The 14,350-nt window shown below is 59.0% G+C and overlaps 30 non-coding genes across 30 annotated transcripts; all 30 read left to right on the top strand.

Annotated features, from left to right (window-relative positions):
- The first annotated feature begins 240 nt into the window (after positions 1–240).
- LOC148786104 (5S ribosomal RNA) lies at positions 241–359 on the top strand. Its single transcript, XR_016062452.1, has one exon. It is a non-coding gene; the product is annotated as a 5S ribosomal RNA (ribosomal RNA).
- Positions 360–714: 355 nt separating this feature from the next.
- Positions 715–833, top strand: LOC148786103 (5S ribosomal RNA). Its single transcript, XR_016061796.1, has one exon. It is a non-coding gene; the product is annotated as a 5S ribosomal RNA (ribosomal RNA).
- Positions 834–1,188: 355 nt separating this feature from the next.
- Positions 1,189–1,307, top strand: LOC148786102 (5S ribosomal RNA). The gene has a single exon (XR_016068118.1). It is a non-coding gene; the product is annotated as a 5S ribosomal RNA (ribosomal RNA).
- Positions 1,308–1,662: 355 nt separating this feature from the next.
- On the top strand, positions 1,663–1,781 carry LOC148786101 (5S ribosomal RNA). The gene has a single exon (XR_016062451.1). It is a non-coding gene; the product is annotated as a 5S ribosomal RNA (ribosomal RNA).
- A 355-nt stretch (positions 1,782–2,136) lies between these two features.
- On the top strand, positions 2,137–2,255 carry LOC148786100 (5S ribosomal RNA). Its single transcript, XR_016062450.1, has one exon. It is a non-coding gene; the product is annotated as a 5S ribosomal RNA (ribosomal RNA).
- Positions 2,256–2,610: 355 nt separating this feature from the next.
- Positions 2,611–2,729, top strand: LOC148786099 (5S ribosomal RNA). Its single transcript, XR_016062449.1, has one exon. It is a non-coding gene; the product is annotated as a 5S ribosomal RNA (ribosomal RNA).
- A 355-nt stretch (positions 2,730–3,084) lies between these two features.
- On the top strand, positions 3,085–3,203 carry LOC148786098 (5S ribosomal RNA). The gene has a single exon (XR_016062448.1). It is a non-coding gene; the product is annotated as a 5S ribosomal RNA (ribosomal RNA).
- A 355-nt stretch (positions 3,204–3,558) lies between these two features.
- On the top strand, positions 3,559–3,677 carry LOC148786097 (5S ribosomal RNA). Its single transcript, XR_016061795.1, has one exon. It is a non-coding gene; the product is annotated as a 5S ribosomal RNA (ribosomal RNA).
- Positions 3,678–4,032: 355 nt separating this feature from the next.
- Positions 4,033–4,151, top strand: LOC148786096 (5S ribosomal RNA). The gene has a single exon (XR_016068085.1). It is a non-coding gene; the product is annotated as a 5S ribosomal RNA (ribosomal RNA).
- Positions 4,152–4,506: 355 nt separating this feature from the next.
- Positions 4,507–4,625, top strand: LOC148786095 (5S ribosomal RNA). The gene has a single exon (XR_016062447.1). It is a non-coding gene; the product is annotated as a 5S ribosomal RNA (ribosomal RNA).
- Positions 4,626–4,980: 355 nt separating this feature from the next.
- Positions 4,981–5,099, top strand: LOC148786094 (5S ribosomal RNA). The gene has a single exon (XR_016068084.1). It is a non-coding gene; the product is annotated as a 5S ribosomal RNA (ribosomal RNA).
- Positions 5,100–5,454: 355 nt separating this feature from the next.
- Positions 5,455–5,573, top strand: LOC148786093 (5S ribosomal RNA). The gene has a single exon (XR_016062446.1). It is a non-coding gene; the product is annotated as a 5S ribosomal RNA (ribosomal RNA).
- Positions 5,574–5,928: 355 nt separating this feature from the next.
- On the top strand, positions 5,929–6,047 carry LOC148786092 (5S ribosomal RNA). Its single transcript, XR_016062189.1, has one exon. It is a non-coding gene; the product is annotated as a 5S ribosomal RNA (ribosomal RNA).
- Positions 6,048–6,402: 355 nt separating this feature from the next.
- On the top strand, positions 6,403–6,521 carry LOC148786091 (5S ribosomal RNA). The gene has a single exon (XR_016068133.1). It is a non-coding gene; the product is annotated as a 5S ribosomal RNA (ribosomal RNA).
- Positions 6,522–6,847: 326 nt separating this feature from the next.
- On the top strand, positions 6,848–6,966 carry LOC148786090 (5S ribosomal RNA). Its single transcript, XR_016062445.1, has one exon. It is a non-coding gene; the product is annotated as a 5S ribosomal RNA (ribosomal RNA).
- A 355-nt stretch (positions 6,967–7,321) lies between these two features.
- Positions 7,322–7,440, top strand: LOC148786089 (5S ribosomal RNA). The gene has a single exon (XR_016062444.1). It is a non-coding gene; the product is annotated as a 5S ribosomal RNA (ribosomal RNA).
- Positions 7,441–7,794: 354 nt separating this feature from the next.
- Positions 7,795–7,913, top strand: LOC148786088 (5S ribosomal RNA). The gene has a single exon (XR_016068492.1). It is a non-coding gene; the product is annotated as a 5S ribosomal RNA (ribosomal RNA).
- A 355-nt stretch (positions 7,914–8,268) lies between these two features.
- On the top strand, positions 8,269–8,387 carry LOC148786087 (5S ribosomal RNA). The gene has a single exon (XR_016068132.1). It is a non-coding gene; the product is annotated as a 5S ribosomal RNA (ribosomal RNA).
- A 326-nt stretch (positions 8,388–8,713) lies between these two features.
- Positions 8,714–8,832, top strand: LOC148786086 (5S ribosomal RNA). Its single transcript, XR_016062073.1, has one exon. It is a non-coding gene; the product is annotated as a 5S ribosomal RNA (ribosomal RNA).
- Positions 8,833–9,187: 355 nt separating this feature from the next.
- Positions 9,188–9,306, top strand: LOC148786085 (5S ribosomal RNA). The gene has a single exon (XR_016062442.1). It is a non-coding gene; the product is annotated as a 5S ribosomal RNA (ribosomal RNA).
- A 355-nt stretch (positions 9,307–9,661) lies between these two features.
- Positions 9,662–9,780, top strand: LOC148786084 (5S ribosomal RNA). Its single transcript, XR_016068155.1, has one exon. It is a non-coding gene; the product is annotated as a 5S ribosomal RNA (ribosomal RNA).
- Positions 9,781–10,135: 355 nt separating this feature from the next.
- On the top strand, positions 10,136–10,254 carry LOC148786083 (5S ribosomal RNA). Its single transcript, XR_016062441.1, has one exon. It is a non-coding gene; the product is annotated as a 5S ribosomal RNA (ribosomal RNA).
- Positions 10,255–10,609: 355 nt separating this feature from the next.
- Positions 10,610–10,728, top strand: LOC148786082 (5S ribosomal RNA). The gene has a single exon (XR_016062440.1). It is a non-coding gene; the product is annotated as a 5S ribosomal RNA (ribosomal RNA).
- Positions 10,729–11,083: 355 nt separating this feature from the next.
- On the top strand, positions 11,084–11,202 carry LOC148786081 (5S ribosomal RNA). Its single transcript, XR_016068491.1, has one exon. It is a non-coding gene; the product is annotated as a 5S ribosomal RNA (ribosomal RNA).
- A 355-nt stretch (positions 11,203–11,557) lies between these two features.
- On the top strand, positions 11,558–11,676 carry LOC148786080 (5S ribosomal RNA). Its single transcript, XR_016068131.1, has one exon. It is a non-coding gene; the product is annotated as a 5S ribosomal RNA (ribosomal RNA).
- Positions 11,677–12,002: 326 nt separating this feature from the next.
- Positions 12,003–12,121, top strand: LOC148786079 (5S ribosomal RNA). The gene has a single exon (XR_016062439.1). It is a non-coding gene; the product is annotated as a 5S ribosomal RNA (ribosomal RNA).
- Positions 12,122–12,476: 355 nt separating this feature from the next.
- On the top strand, positions 12,477–12,595 carry LOC148786078 (5S ribosomal RNA). Its single transcript, XR_016062438.1, has one exon. It is a non-coding gene; the product is annotated as a 5S ribosomal RNA (ribosomal RNA).
- Positions 12,596–12,950: 355 nt separating this feature from the next.
- LOC148786077 (5S ribosomal RNA) lies at positions 12,951–13,069 on the top strand. Its single transcript, XR_016062437.1, has one exon. It is a non-coding gene; the product is annotated as a 5S ribosomal RNA (ribosomal RNA).
- A 355-nt stretch (positions 13,070–13,424) lies between these two features.
- LOC148786076 (5S ribosomal RNA) lies at positions 13,425–13,543 on the top strand. Its single transcript, XR_016062436.1, has one exon. It is a non-coding gene; the product is annotated as a 5S ribosomal RNA (ribosomal RNA).
- A 355-nt stretch (positions 13,544–13,898) lies between these two features.
- On the top strand, positions 13,899–14,017 carry LOC148786075 (5S ribosomal RNA). Its single transcript, XR_016068422.1, has one exon. It is a non-coding gene; the product is annotated as a 5S ribosomal RNA (ribosomal RNA).
- Positions 14,018–14,350: the final 333 nt, after the last annotated feature.

Here is a 14,350-nt window from a genome sequence, read left to right as displayed (position 1 = left end):
CGGCCAACGATCGAAAACGCGCCGGAATCCACCGAAAACGGCGAAATTTGGGCCATCAAATGTGGCACAACGGGGCAAGCCCAGCTGTCCACGTCGTGGAGCTCGCGGCGAGCTTCGCGTGCATAGGCTGCTCGCGGCGTGGCTCCACCAGTGCGCAAAGTTACGCCCCCCGGAAGATTCGACGTCCCACCTGTCGCTCCGCTGCTAGAGCATAAAAGGTTAAAGCGCGCATATCTCAGCGGGTGCGATCATACCAGCACTAATGCACCGGATCCCATCAGAACTCCGAAGTTAAGCGTGCTTGGGCGAGAGTAGTACTAGGATGGGTGACCCCCTGGGAAGTCCTCGTGTTGCACCCCTTTTTGCGAAATGCTCCTCCGACCCGTCCAGCTTCCTGCTTTTTCTCGACCGTTCCGCACACCCCAACCCCTGTATATCTCCCCCTGAGACCCCACGGCCGACTCATCACGAATGCGGCCAACGATCGAAAACGCGCCGGAATCCACCGAAAACGGCGAAATTTGGGCCACGAAATGTGGCACAACGGGGCAAGCCCAGCTGTCCACGTCGTGGAGCTCGCGGCGAGCTTCGCGTGCATAGGCTGCTCGCGGCGTGGCTCCACCAGTGCGCAAAGTTACGCCCCCCGGAAGATTCGACGTCCCACCTGTCGCTCCGCTGCTAGAGCATAAAAGGTTAAAGCGCGCATATCTCAGCGGGTGCGATCATACCAGCACTAATGCACCGGATCCCATCAGAACTCCGAAGTTAAGCGCGCTTGGGCGAGAGTAGTACTAGGATGGGTGACCCCCTGGGAAGTCCTCGTGTTGCACCCCTTTTTGCGAAATGCTCCTCCGACCCGTCCAGCTTCCTGCTTTTTCTCGACCGTTCCGCACACCCCAACCCCTGTATATCTCCCCCTGAGACCCCACGGCCGACTCATCACGAATGCGGCCAACGATCGAAAACGCGCCGGAATCCACCGAAAACGGCGAAATTTGGGCCATCAAATGTGGCACAACGGGGCAAGCCCAGCTGTCCACGTCGTGGAGCTCGCGGCGAGCTTCGCGTGCATAGGCTGCTCGCGGCGTGGCTCCACCAGTGCGCAAAGTTACGCCCCCCGGAAGATTCGACGTCCCACCTGTCGCTCCGCTGCTAGAGCATAAAAGGTTAAAGCGCGCATATCTCAGCGGGTGCGATCATACCAGCACTAATGCACCGGATCCCATTAGAACTCCGAAGCTAAGCGTGCTTGGGCGAGAGTAGTACTAGGATGGGTGACCCCCTGGGAAGTCCTCGTGTTGCACCCCTTTTTGCGAAATGCTCCTCCGACCCGTCCAGCTTCCTGCTTTTTCTCGACCGTTCCGCACACCCCAACCCCTGTATATCTCCCCCTGAGACCCCACGGCCGACTCATCACGAATGCGGCCAACGATCGAAAACGCGCCGGAATCCACCGAAAACGGCGAAATTTGGGCCACGAAATGTGGCACAACGGGGCAAGCCCAGCTGTCCACGTCGTGGAGCTCGCGGCGAGCTTCGCGTGCATAGGCTGCTCGCGGCGTGGCTCCACCAGTGCGCAAAGTTACGCCCCCCGGAAGATTCGACGTCCCACCTGTCGCTCCGCTGCTAGAGCATAAAAGGTTAAAGCGCGCATATCTCAGCGGGTGCGATCATACCAGCACTAATGCACCGGATCCCATCAGAACTCCGAAGTTAAGCGTGCTTGGGCGAGAGTAGTACTAGGATGGGTGACCCCCTGGGAAGTCCTCGTGTTGCACCCCTTTTTGCGAAATGCTCCTCCGACCCGTCCAGCTTCCTGCTTTTTCTCGACCGTTCCGCACACCCCAACCCCTGTATATCTCCCCCTGAGACCCCACGGCCGACTCATCACGAATGCGGCCAACGATCGAAAACGCGCCGGAATCCACCGAAAACGGCGAAATTTGGGCCATCAAATGTGGCACAACGGGGCAAGCCCAGCTGTCCACGTCGTGGAGCTCGCGGCGAGCTTCGCGTGCATAGGCTGCTCGCGGCGTGGCTCCACCAGTGCGCAAAGTTACGCCCCCCGGAAGATTCGACGTCCCACCTGTCGCTCCGCTGCTAGAGCATAAAAGGTTAAAGCGCGCATATCTCAGCGGGTGCGATCATACCAGCACTAATGCACCGGATCCCATCAGAACTCCGAAGTTAAGCGTGCTTGGGCGAGAGTAGTACTAGGATGGGTGACCCCCTGGGAAGTCCTCGTGTTGCACCCCTTTTTGCGAAATGCTCCTCCGACCCGTCCAGCTTCCTGCTTTTTCTCGACCGTTCCGCACACCCCAACCCCTGTATATCTCCCCCTGAGACCCCACGGCCGACTCATCACGAATGCGGCCAACGATCGAAAACGCGCCGGAATCCACCGAAAACGGCGAAATTTGGGCCACGAAATGTGGCACAACGGGGCAAGCCCAGCTGTCCACGTCGTGGAGCTCGCGGCGAGCTTCGCGTGCATAGGCTGCTCGCGGCGTGGCTCCACCAGTGCGCAAAGTTACGCCCCCCGGAAGATTCGACGTCCCACCTGTCGCTCCGCTGCTAGAGCATAAAAGGTTAAAGCGCGCATATCTCAGCGGGTGCGATCATACCAGCACTAATGCACCGGATCCCATCAGAACTCCGAAGTTAAGCGTGCTTGGGCGAGAGTAGTACTAGGATGGGTGACCCCCTGGGAAGTCCTCGTGTTGCACCCCTTTTTGCGAAATGCTCCTCCGACCCGTCCAGCTTCCTGCTTTTTCTCGACCGTTCCGCACACCCCAACCCCTGTATATCTCCCCCTGAGACCCCACGGCCGACTCATCACGAATGCGGCCAACGATCGAAAACGCGCCGGAATCCACCGAAAACGGCGAAATTTGGGCCATCAAATGTGGCACAACGGGGCAAGCCCAGCTGTCCACGTCGTGGAGCTCGCGGCGAGCTTCGCGTGCATAGGCTGCTCGCGGCGTGGCTCCACCAGTGCGCAAAGTTACGCCCCCCGGAAGATTCGACGTCCCACCTGTCGCTCCGCTGCTAGAGCATAAAAGGTTAAAGCGCGCATATCTCAGCGGGTGCGATCATACCAGCACTAATGCACCGGATCCCATCAGAACTCCGAAGTTAAGCGTGCTTGGGCGAGAGTAGTACTAGGATGGGTGACCCCCTGGGAAGTCCTCGTGTTGCACCCCTTTTTGCGAAATGCTCCTCCGACCCGTCCAGCTTCCTGCTTTTTCTCGACCGTTCCGCACACCCCAACCCCTGTATATCTCCCCCTGAGACCCCACGGCCGACTCATCACGAATGCGGCCAACGATCGAAAACGCGCCGGAATCCACCGAAAACGGCGAAATTTGGGCCACGAAATGTGGCACAACGGGGCAAGCCCAGCTGTCCACGTCGTGGAGCTCGCGGCGAGCTTCGCGTGCATAGGCTGCTCGCGGCGTGGCTCCACCAGTGCGCAAAGTTACGCCCCCCGGAAGATTCGACGTCCCACCTGTCGCTCCGCTGCTAGAGCATAAAAGGTTAAAGCGCGCATATCTCAGCGGGTGCGATCATACCAGCACTAATGCACCGGATCCCATCAGAACTCCGAAGTTAAGCGCGCTTGGGCGAGAGTAGTACTAGGATGGGTGACCCCCTGGGAAGTCCTCGTGTTGCACCCCTTTTTGCGAAATGCTCCTCCGACCCGTCCAGCTTCCTGCTTTTTCTCGACCGTTCCGCACACCCCAACCCCTGTATATCTCCCCCTGAGACCCCACGGCCGACTCATCACGAATGCGGCCAACGATCGAAAACGCGCCGGAATCCACCGAAAACGGCGAAATTTGGGCCACGAAATGTGGCACAACGGGGCAAGCCCTGTTGTCCACGTTGTGGAGCTCGCGGCGAGCTTCGCGTGCATAGGCTGCTCGCGGCGTGGCTCCACCAGTGCGCAAAGTTACGCCCCCCGGAAGATTCGACGTCCCACCTGTCGCTCCGCTGCTAGAGCATAAAAGGTTAAAGCGCGCATATCTCAACGGGTGCGATCATACCAGCACTAATGCACCGGATCCCATCAGAACTCCGAAGTTAAGCGTGCTTGGGCGAGAGTAGTACTAGGATGGGTGACCCCTTGGGAAGTCCTCGTGTTGCACCCCTTTTTGCGAAATGCTCCTCCGACCCGTCCAGCTTCCTGCTTTTTCTCGACCGTTCCGCACACCCCAACCCCTGTATATCTCCCCCTGAGACCCCACGGCCGACTCATCACGAATGCGGCCAACGATCGAAAACGCGCCGGAATCCACCGAAAACGGCGAAATTTGGGCCACGAAATGTGGCACAACGGGGCAAGCCCAGCTGTCCACGTCGTGGAGCTCGCGGCGAGCTTCGCGTGCATAGGCTGCTCGCGGCGTGGCTCCACCAGTGCGCAAAGTTACGCCCCACGGAAGATTCGACGTCCCACCTGTCGCTCCGCTGTTAGAGCATAAAAGGTTAAAGCGCGCATATCTCAGCGGGTGCGATCATACCAGCACTAATGCACCGGATCCCATCAGAACTCCGAAGTTAAGCGTGCTTGGGCGAGAGTAGTACTAGGATGGGTGACCCCCTGGGAAGTCCTCGTGTTGCACCCCTTTTTGCGAAATGCTCCTCCGACCCGTCCAGCTTCCTGCTTTTTCTCGACCGTTCCGCACACCCCAACCCCTGTATATCTCCCCCTGAGACCCCACGGCCGACTCATCACGAATGCGGCCAACGATCGAAAACGCGCCGGAATCCACCGAAAACGGCGAAATTTGGGCCACGAAATGTGGCACAACGGGGCAAGCCCAGCTGTCCACGTCGTGGAGCTCGCGGCGAGCTTCGCGTGCATAGGCTGCTCGCGGCGTGGCTCCACCAGTGCGCAAAGTTACGCCCCCCGGAAGATTCGACGTCCCACCTGTCGCTCCGCTGCTAGAGCATAAAAGGTTAAAGCGCGCATATCTCAACGGGTGCGATCATACCAGCACTAATGCACCGGATCCCATCAGAACTCCGAAGTTAAGCGTGCTTGGGCGAGAGTAGTACTAGGATGGGTGACCCCTTGGGAAGTCCTCGTGTTGCACCCCTTTTTGCGAAATGCTCCTCCGACCCGTCCAGCTTCCTGCTTTTTCTCGACCGTTCCGCACACCCCAACCCCTGTATATCTCCCCCTGAGACCCCACGGCCGACTCATCACGAATGCGGCCAACGATCGAAAACGCGCCGGAATCCACCGAAAACGGCGAAATTTGGGCCACGAAATGTGGCACAACGGGGCAAGCCCAGCTGTCCACGTCGTGGAGCTCGCGGCGAGCTTCGCGTGCATAGGCTGCTCGCGGCGTGGCTCCACCAGTGCGCAAAGTTACGCCCCACGGAAGATTCGACGTCCCACCTGTCGCTCCGCTGTTAGAGCATAAAAGGTTAAAGCGCGCATATCTCAGCGGGTGCGATCATACCAGCACTAATGCACCGGATCCCATCAGAACTCCGAAGTTAAGCGTGCTTGGGCGAGAGTAGTACTAGGATGGGTGACCCCCTGGGAAGTCCTCGTGTTGCACCCCTTTTTGCGAAATGCTCCTCCGACCCGTCCAGCTTCCTGCTTTTTCTCGACCGTTCCGCACACCCCAACCCCTGTATATCTCCCCCTGAGACCCCACGGCCGACTCATCACGAATGCGGCCAACGATCGAAAACGCGCCGGAATCCACCGAAAACGGCGAAATTTGGGCCACGAAATGTGGCACAACGGGGCAAGCCCAGCTGTCCACGTCGTGGAGCTCGCGGCGAGCTTCGCGTGCATAGGCTGCTCGCGGCGTGGCTCCACCAGTGCGCAAAGTTACGCCCCCCGGAAGATTCGACGTCCCACCTGTCGCTCCGCTGCTAGAGCATAAAAGGTTAAAGCGCGCATATCTCAGCTGGTGCGATCATACCAGCACTAATGCACCGGATCCCATCAGAACTCCGAAGTTAAGCGTGCTTGGGCGAGAGTAATACTAGGATGGGTGACCCCCTGGGAAGTCCTCGTGTTGCACCCCTTTTTGCGAAATGCTCCTCCGACCCGTCCAGCTTCCTGCTTTTTCTCGACCGTTCCGCACACCCCAACCCCTGTATATCTCCCCCTGAGACCCCACGGCCGACTCATCACGAATGCGGCCAACGATCGAAAACGCGCCGGAATCCACCGAAAACGGCGAAATTTGGGCCATCAAATGTGGCACAACGGGGCAAGCCCAGCTGTCCACGTCGTGGAGCTCGCGGCGAGCTTCGCGTGCATAGGCTGCTCGCGGCGTGGCTCCACCAGTGCGCAAAGTTACGCCCCCCGGAAGATTCGACGTCCCACCTGTCGCTCCGCTGCTAGAGCATAAAAGGTTAAAGCGCGCATATCTCAGCGGGTGCGATCATACCAGCACTAATGCACCGGATCCCATCAGAACTCCGAAGTTAAGCGTGCTTGGGCGAGAGCAGTACTAGGATGGGTGACCCCCTGGGAAGTCCTCGTGTTGCACCCCTTTTTGCGAACTGCTCCTCCGACCCGTCCAGCTTCCTGCTTTTTCTCGACCGTTCCGCACACCCCAACCCCTGTATATCTCCCCCTGAGACCCCACGGCCGACTCATCACGAATGCGGCCAACGATCGAAAACGCGCCGGAATCCACCGAAAACGGCGAAATTTGGGCCACGAAATGTGGCACAACGGGGCAAGCCCAGTTGTCCACGTCGTGGAGCTCGCGGCGTGGCTCCACCAGTGCGCAAAGTTACGCCCCCCGGAAGATTCGACGTCCCACCTGTCGCTCCGCTGCTAGAGCATAAAAGGTTAAAGCGCGCATATCTTAGCGGGTGCGATCATACCAGCACTAATGCACCGGATCCCATCAGAACTCCGAAGTTAAGCGTGCTTGGGCGAGAGTAGTACTAGGATGGGTGACCCCCTGGGAAGTCCTCGTGTTGCACCCCTTTTTGCGAAATGCTCCTCCGACCCGTCCAGCTTCCTGCTTTTTCTCGACCGTTCCGCACACCCCAACCCCTGTATATCTCCCCCTGAGACCCCACGGCCGACTCATCACGAATGCGGCCAACGATCGAAAACGCGCCGGAATCCACCGAAAACGGCGAAATTTGGGCCACGAAATGTGGCACAACGGGGCAAGCCCAGCTGTCCACGTCGTGGAGCTCGCGGCGAGCTTCGCGTGCATAGGCTGCTCGCGGCGTGGCTCCACCAGTGCGCAAAGTTACGCCCCACGGAAGATTCGACGTCCCACCTGTCGCTCCGCTGTTAGAGCATAAAAGGTTAAAGCGCGCATATCTCAGCGGGTGCGATCATACCAGCACTAATGCACCGGATCCCATCAGAACTCCGAAGTTAAGCGTGCTTGGGCGAGAGTAGTACTAGGATGGGTGACCCCCTGGGAAGTCCTCGTGTTGCACCCCTTTTTGCGAAATGCTCCTCCGACCCGTCCAGCTTCCTGCTTTTTCTCGACCGTTCCGCACACCCCAACCCCTGTATATCTCCCCCTGAGACCCCACGGCCGACTCATCACGAATGCGGCCAACGATCGAAAACGCGCCGGAATCCACCGAAAACGGCGAAATTTGGGCCACGAAATGTGGCACAACGGGGCAAGCCCAGCTGTCCACGTCGTGGAGCTCGCGGCGAGCTTCGCGTGCATAGGCTGCTCGCGGCGTGGCTCCACCAGTGCGCAAACTTACGCCCCCGGAAGATTCGACGTCCCACCTGTCGCTCCGCTGCTAGAGCATAAAAGGTTAAAGCGCGCATATGTCAGCTGGTGCGATCATACCAGCACTAATGCACCGGATCCCATCAGAACTCCGAAGTTAAGCGTGCTTGGGCGAGAGTAGTACTAGGATGGGTGACCCCCTGGGAAGTCCTCGTGTTGCACCCCTTTTTGCGAAATGCTCCTCCGACCCGTCCAGCTTCCTGCTTTTTGTCGACCGTTCCGCACACCCCAACCCCTGTATATCTCCCCCTGAGACCCCACGGCCGACTCATCACGAATGCGGCCAACGATCGAAAACGCGCCGGAATCCACCGAAAACGGCGAAATTTGGGCCATCAAATGTGGCACAACGGGGCAAGCCCAACTGTCCACGTCGTGGAGCTCGCGGCGAGCTTCGCGTGCATAGGCTGCTCGCGGCGTGGCTCCACCAGTGCGCAAAGTTACGCCCCCCGGAAGATTCGACGTCCCACCTGTCGCTCCGCTGCTAGAGCATAAAAGGTTAAAGCGCGCATATCTCAGCGGGTGCGATCATACCAGCACTAATGCACCGGATCCCATCAGAACTCCGAAGTTAAGCGTGCTTGGGCGAGAGCAGTACTAGGATGGGTGACCCCCTGGGAAGTCCTCGTGTTGCACCCCTTTTTGCGAACTGCTCCTCCGACCCGTCCAGCTTCCTGCTTTTTCTCGACCGTTCCGCACACCCCAACCCCTGTATATCTCCCCCTGAGACCCCACGGCCGACTCATCACGAATGCGGCCAACGATCGAAAACGCGCCGGAATCCACCGAAAACGGCGAAATTTGGGCCACGAAATGTGGCACAACGGGGCAAGCCCAGTTGTCCACGTCGTGGAGCTCGCGGCGTGGCTCCACCAGTGCGCAAAGTTACGCCCCCCGGAAGATTCGACGTCCCACCTGTCGCTCCGCTGCTAGAGCATAAAAGGTTAAAGCGCGCATATCTTAGCGGGTGCGATCATACCAGCACTAATGCACCGGATCCCATCAGAACTCCGAAGTTTAGCGTGCTTGGGCGAGAGTAGTACTAGGATGGGTGACCCCCTGGGAAGTCCTCGTGTTGCACCCCTTTTTGCGAAATGCTTCTCCGACCCGTCCAGCTTCCTGCTTTTTCTCGACCGTTCCGCACACCCCAACCCCTGTATATCTCCCCCTGAGACCCCACGGCCGACTCATCACGAATGCGGCCAACGATCGAAAACGCGCCGGAATCCACCGAAAACGGCGAAATTTGGGCCATCAAATGTGGCACAACGGGGCAAGCCCAGCTGTCCACGTCGTGGAGCTCGCGGCGAGCTTCGCGTGCATAGGCTGCTCGCGGCGTGGCTCCACCAGTGCGCAAAGTTACGCCCCCCGGAAGATTCGACGTCCCACCTGTCGCTCCGCTGCTAGAGCATAAAAGGTTAAAGCGCGCATATCTCAGCGGGTGCGATCATACCAGCACTAATGCACCGGATCCCATCAGAACTCCGAAGTTAAGCGTGCTTGGGCGAGAGTAGTACTAGGATGGGTGACCCCCTGGGAAGTCCTCGTGTTGCACCCCTTTTTGCGAAATGCTCCTCCGACCCGTCCAGCTTCCTGCTTTTTCTCGACCGTTCCGCACACCCCAACCCCTGTATATCTCCCCTTGAGACCCCACGGCCGACTCATCACGAATGCGGCCAACGATCGAAAACGCGCCGGAATCCACCGAAAACGGCGAAATTTGGGCCATCAAATGTGGCACAACGGGGCAAGCCCAGCTGTCCACGTCGTGGAGCTCGCGGCGAGCTTCGCGTGCATAGGCTGCTCGCGGCGTGGCTCCACCAGTGCGCAAAGTTACGCCCCCCGGAAGATTCGACGTCCCACCTGTCGCTCCGCTGCTAGAGCATAAAAGGTTAAAGCGCGCATATCTCAGCGGGTGCGATCATACCAGCACTAATGCACCGGATCCCATCAGAACTCCGAAGTTAAGTGTGCTTGGGCGAGAGTAGTACTAGGATGGGTGACCCCCTGGGAAGTCCTCGTGTTGCACCCCTTTTTGCGAAATGCTCCTCCGACCCGTCCAGCTTCCTGCTTTTTCTCGACCGTTCCGCACACCCCAACCCCTGTATATCTCCCCCTGAGACCCCACGGCCGACTCATCACGAATGCGGCCAACGATCGAAAACGCGCCGGAATCCACCGAAAACGGCGAAATTTGGGCCACGAAATGTGGCACAACGGGGCAAGCCCAGCTGTCCACGTCGTGGAGCTCGCGGCGAGCTTCGCGTGCATAGGCTGCTCGCGGCGTGGCTCCACCAGTGCGCAAAGTTACGCCCCCCGGAAGATTCGACGTCCCACCTGTCGCTCCGCTGCTAGAGCATAAAAGGTTAAAGCGCGCATATCTCAGCGGGTGCGATCATACCAGCACTAATGCACCGGATCCCATCAGAACTCCGAAGTTAAGCGTGCTTGGGCGAGAGTAGTACTAGGATGGGTGACCCCCTGGGAAGTCCTCGTGTTGCACCCCTTTTTGCGAAATGCTCCTCCGACCCGTCCAGCTTCCTGCTTTTTCTCGACCGTTCCGCACACCCCAACCCCTGTATATCTCCCCCTGAGACCCCACGGCCGACTCATCACGAATGCGGCCAACGATCGAAAACGCGCCGGAATCCACCGAAAACGGCGAAATTTGGGCCACGAAATGTGGCACAACGGGGCAAGCCCAGCTGTCCACGTCGTGGAGCTCGCGGCGAGCTTCGCGTGCATAGGCTGCTCGCGGCGTGGCTCCACCAGTGCGCAAAGTTACGCCCCACGGAAGATACGACGTCCCACCTGTCGCTCCGCTGTTAGAGCATAAAAGGTTAAAGCGCGCATATCTCAGCGGGTGCGATCATACCAGCACTAATGCACCGGATCCCATCAGAACTCCGAAGTTAAGCGTGCTTGGGCGAGAGTAGTACTAGGATGGGTGACCCCCTGGGAAGTCCTCGTGTTGCACCCCTTTTTGCGAAATGCTCCTCCGACCCGTCCAGCTTCCTGCTTTTTCTCGACCGTTCCGCACACCCCAACCCCTGTATATCTCCCCCTGAGACCCCACGGCCGACTCATCACGAATGCGGCCAACGATCGAAAACGCGCCGGAATCCACCGAAAACGGCGAAATTTGGGCCACGAAATGTGGCACAACGGGGCAAGCCCAGCTGTCCACGTCGTGGAGCTCGCGGCGAGCTTCGCGTGCATAGGCTGCTCGCGGCGTGGCTCCACCAGTGCGCAAAGTTACGCCCCCCGGAAGATTCGACGTCCCACCTGTCGCTCCGCTGCTAGAGCATAAAAGGTTAAAGCGCGCATATCTCAGCTGGTGCGATCATACCAGCACTAATGCACCGGATCCCATCAGAACTCCGAAGTTAAGCGTGCTTGGGCGAGAGTAGTACTAGGATGGGTGACCCCCTGGGAAGTCCTCGTGTTGCACCCCTTTTTGCGAAATGCTCCTCCGACCCGTCCAGCTTCCTGCTTTTTCTCGACCGTTCCGCACACCCCAACCCCTGTATATCTCCCCCTGAGACCCCACGGCCGACTCATCACGAATGCGGCCAACGATCGAAAACGCGCCGGAATCCACCGAAAACGGCGAAATTTGGGCCATCAAATGTGGCACAACGGGGCAAGCCCAGCTGTCCACGTCGTGGAGCTCGCGGCGAGCTTCGCGTGCATAGGCTGCTCGCGGCGTGGCTCCACCAGTGCGCAAAGTTACGCCCCCCGGAAGATTCGACGTCCCACCTGTCGCTCCGCTGCTAGAGCATAAAAGGTTAAAGCGCGCATATCTCAGCGGGTGCGATCATACCAGCACTAATGCACCGGATCCCATCAGAACTCCGAAGTTAAGCGTGCTTGGGCGAGAGCAGTACTAGGATGGGTGACCCCCTGGGAAGTCCTCGTGTTGCACCCCTTTTTGCGAACTGCTCCTCCGACCCGTCCAGCTTCCTGCTTTTTCTCGACCGTTCCGCACACCCCAACCCCTGTATATCTCCCCCTGAGACCCCACGGCCGACTCATCACGAATGCGGCCAACGATCGAAAACGCGCCGGAATCCACCGAAAACGGCGAAATTTGGGCCACGAAATGTGGCACAACGGGGCAAGCCCAGTTGTCCACGTCGTGGAGCTCGCGGCGTGGCTCCACCAGTGCGCAAAGTTACGCCCCCCGGAAGATTCGACGTCCCACCTGTCGCTCCGCTGCTAGAGCATAAAAGGTTAAAGCGCGCATATCTTAGCGGGTGCGATCATACCAGCACTAATGCACCGGATCCCATCAGAACTCCGAAGTTAAGCGTGCTTGGGCGAGAGTAGTACTAGGATGGGTGACCCCCTGGGAAGTCCTCGTGTTGCACCCCTTTTTGCGAAATGCTTCTCCGACCCGTCCAGCTTCCTGCTTTTTCTCGACCGTTCCGCACACCCCAACCCCTGTATATCTCCCCCTGAGACCCCACGGCCGACTCATCACGAATGCGGCCAACGATCGAAAACGCGCCGGAATCCACCGAAAACGGCGAAATTTGGGCCATCAAATGTGGCACAACGGGGCAAGCCCAGCTGTCCACGTCGTGGAGCTCGCGGCGAGCTTCGCGTGCATAGGCTGCTCGCGGCGTGGCTCCACCAGTGCGCAAAGTTACGCCCCCCGGAAGATTCGACGTCCCACCTGTCGCTCCGCTGCTAGAGCATAAAAGGTTAAAGCGCGCATATCTCAGCGGGTGCGATCATACCAGCACTAATGCACCGGATCCCATCAGAACTCCGAAGTTAAGCGTGCTTGGGCGAGAGTAGTACTAGGATGGGTGACCCCCTGGGAAGTCCTCGTGTTGCACCCCTTTTTGCGAAATGCTCCTCCGACCCGTCCAGCTTCCTGCTTTTTCTCGACCGTTCCGCACACCCCAACCCCTGTATATCTCCCCCTGAGACCCCACGGCCGACTCATCACGAATGCGGCCAACGATCGAAAACGCGCCGGAATCCACCGAAAACGGCGAAATTTGGGCCATCAAATGTGGCACAACGGGGCAAGCCCAGCTGTCCACGTCGTGGAGCTCGCGGCGAGCTTCGCGTGCATAGGCTGCTCGCGGCGTGGCTCCACCAGTGCGCAAAGTTACGCCCCCCGGAAGATTCGACGTCCCACCTGTCGCTCCGCTGCTAGAGCATAAAAGGTTAAAGCGCGCATATCTCAGCGGGTGCGATCATACCAGCACTAATGCACCGGATCCCATCAGAACTCCGAAGTTAAGCGTGCTTGGGCGAGAGTAGTACTAGGATGGGTGACCCCCTGGGAAGTCCTCGTGTTGCACCCCTTTTTGCGAAATGCTCCTCCGACCCGTCCAGCTTCCTGCTTTTTCTCGACCGTTCCGCACACCCCAACCCCTGTATATCTCCCCCTGAGACCCCACGGCCGACTCATCACGAATGCGGCCAACGATCGAAAACGCGCCGGAATCCACCGAAAACGGCGAAATTTGGGCCACGAAATGTGGCACAACGGGGCAAGCCCAGCTGTCCACGTCGTGGAGCTCGCGGCGAGCTTCGCGTGCATAGGCTGCTCGCGGCGTGGCTCCACCAGTGCGCAAAGTTACGCCCCCCGGAAGATTCGACGTCCCACCTGTCGCTCCGCTGCTAGAGCATAAAAGGTTAAAGCGCGCATATCTCAGCGGGTGCGATCATACCAGCACTAATGCACCGGATCCCATCAGAACTCCGAAGTTAAGCGTGCTTGGGCGAGAGTAGTACTAGGATGGGTGACCCCCTGGGAAGTCCTCGTGTTGCACCCCTTTTTGCGAAATGCTCCTCCGACCCGTCCAGCTTCCTGCTTTTTCTCGACCGTTCCGCACACCCCAACCCCTGTATATCTCCCCCTGAGACCCCACGGCCGACTCATCACGAATGCGGCCAACGATCGAAAACGCGCCGGAATCCACCGAAAACGGCGAAATTTGGGCCACGAAATGTGGCACAACGGGGCAAGCCCAGCTGTCCACGTCGTGGAGCTCGCGGCGAGCTTCGCGTGCATAGGCTGCTCGCGGCGTGGCTCCACCAGTGCGCAAAGTTACGCCCCCCGGAAGATTCGACGTCCCACCTGTCGCTCCGCTGCTAGAGCATAAAAGGTTAAAGCGCGCATATCTCAGCGGGTGCGATCATACCAGCACTAATGCACCGGATCCCATCAGAACTCCGAAGTTAAGCGTGCTTGGGCGAGAGTAGTATTAGGATGGGTGACCCCCTGGGAAGTCCTCGTGTTGCACCCCTTTTTGCGAAATGCTCCTCCGACCCGTCCAGCTTCCTGCTTTTTCTCGACCGTTCCGCACACCCCAACCCCTGTATATCTCCCCCTGAGACCCCACGGCCGACTCATCACGAATGCGGCCAACGATCGAAAACGCGCCGGAATCCACCGAAAACGGCGAAATTTGGGCCACGAAATGTGGCACAACGGGGCAAGCCCAGCTGTCCACGTCGTGGAGCTCGCGGCGAGCTTCGCGTGCATAGGCTGCTCGCGGCGTGGCTCCACCAGTGCGCAAAGTTACGCCCCCCGGAAGATTCGACGTCCCACCTGTCGCTCCGCTGCTAGAGCATAAAAG

This window comes from Sesamum indicum, linkage group LG10, assembly GCF_026168435.1.
Source record: "Sesamum indicum cultivar Baizhima isolate 11 linkage group LG10, ASM2616843v1, whole genome shotgun sequence".
Lineage (NCBI taxonomy): Eukaryota > Viridiplantae > Streptophyta > Magnoliopsida > Lamiales > Pedaliaceae > Sesamum > Sesamum indicum.
Note: the sequence above shows the minus strand (reverse complement) of the source record. Positions and strands in the feature narration are given on the sequence as shown.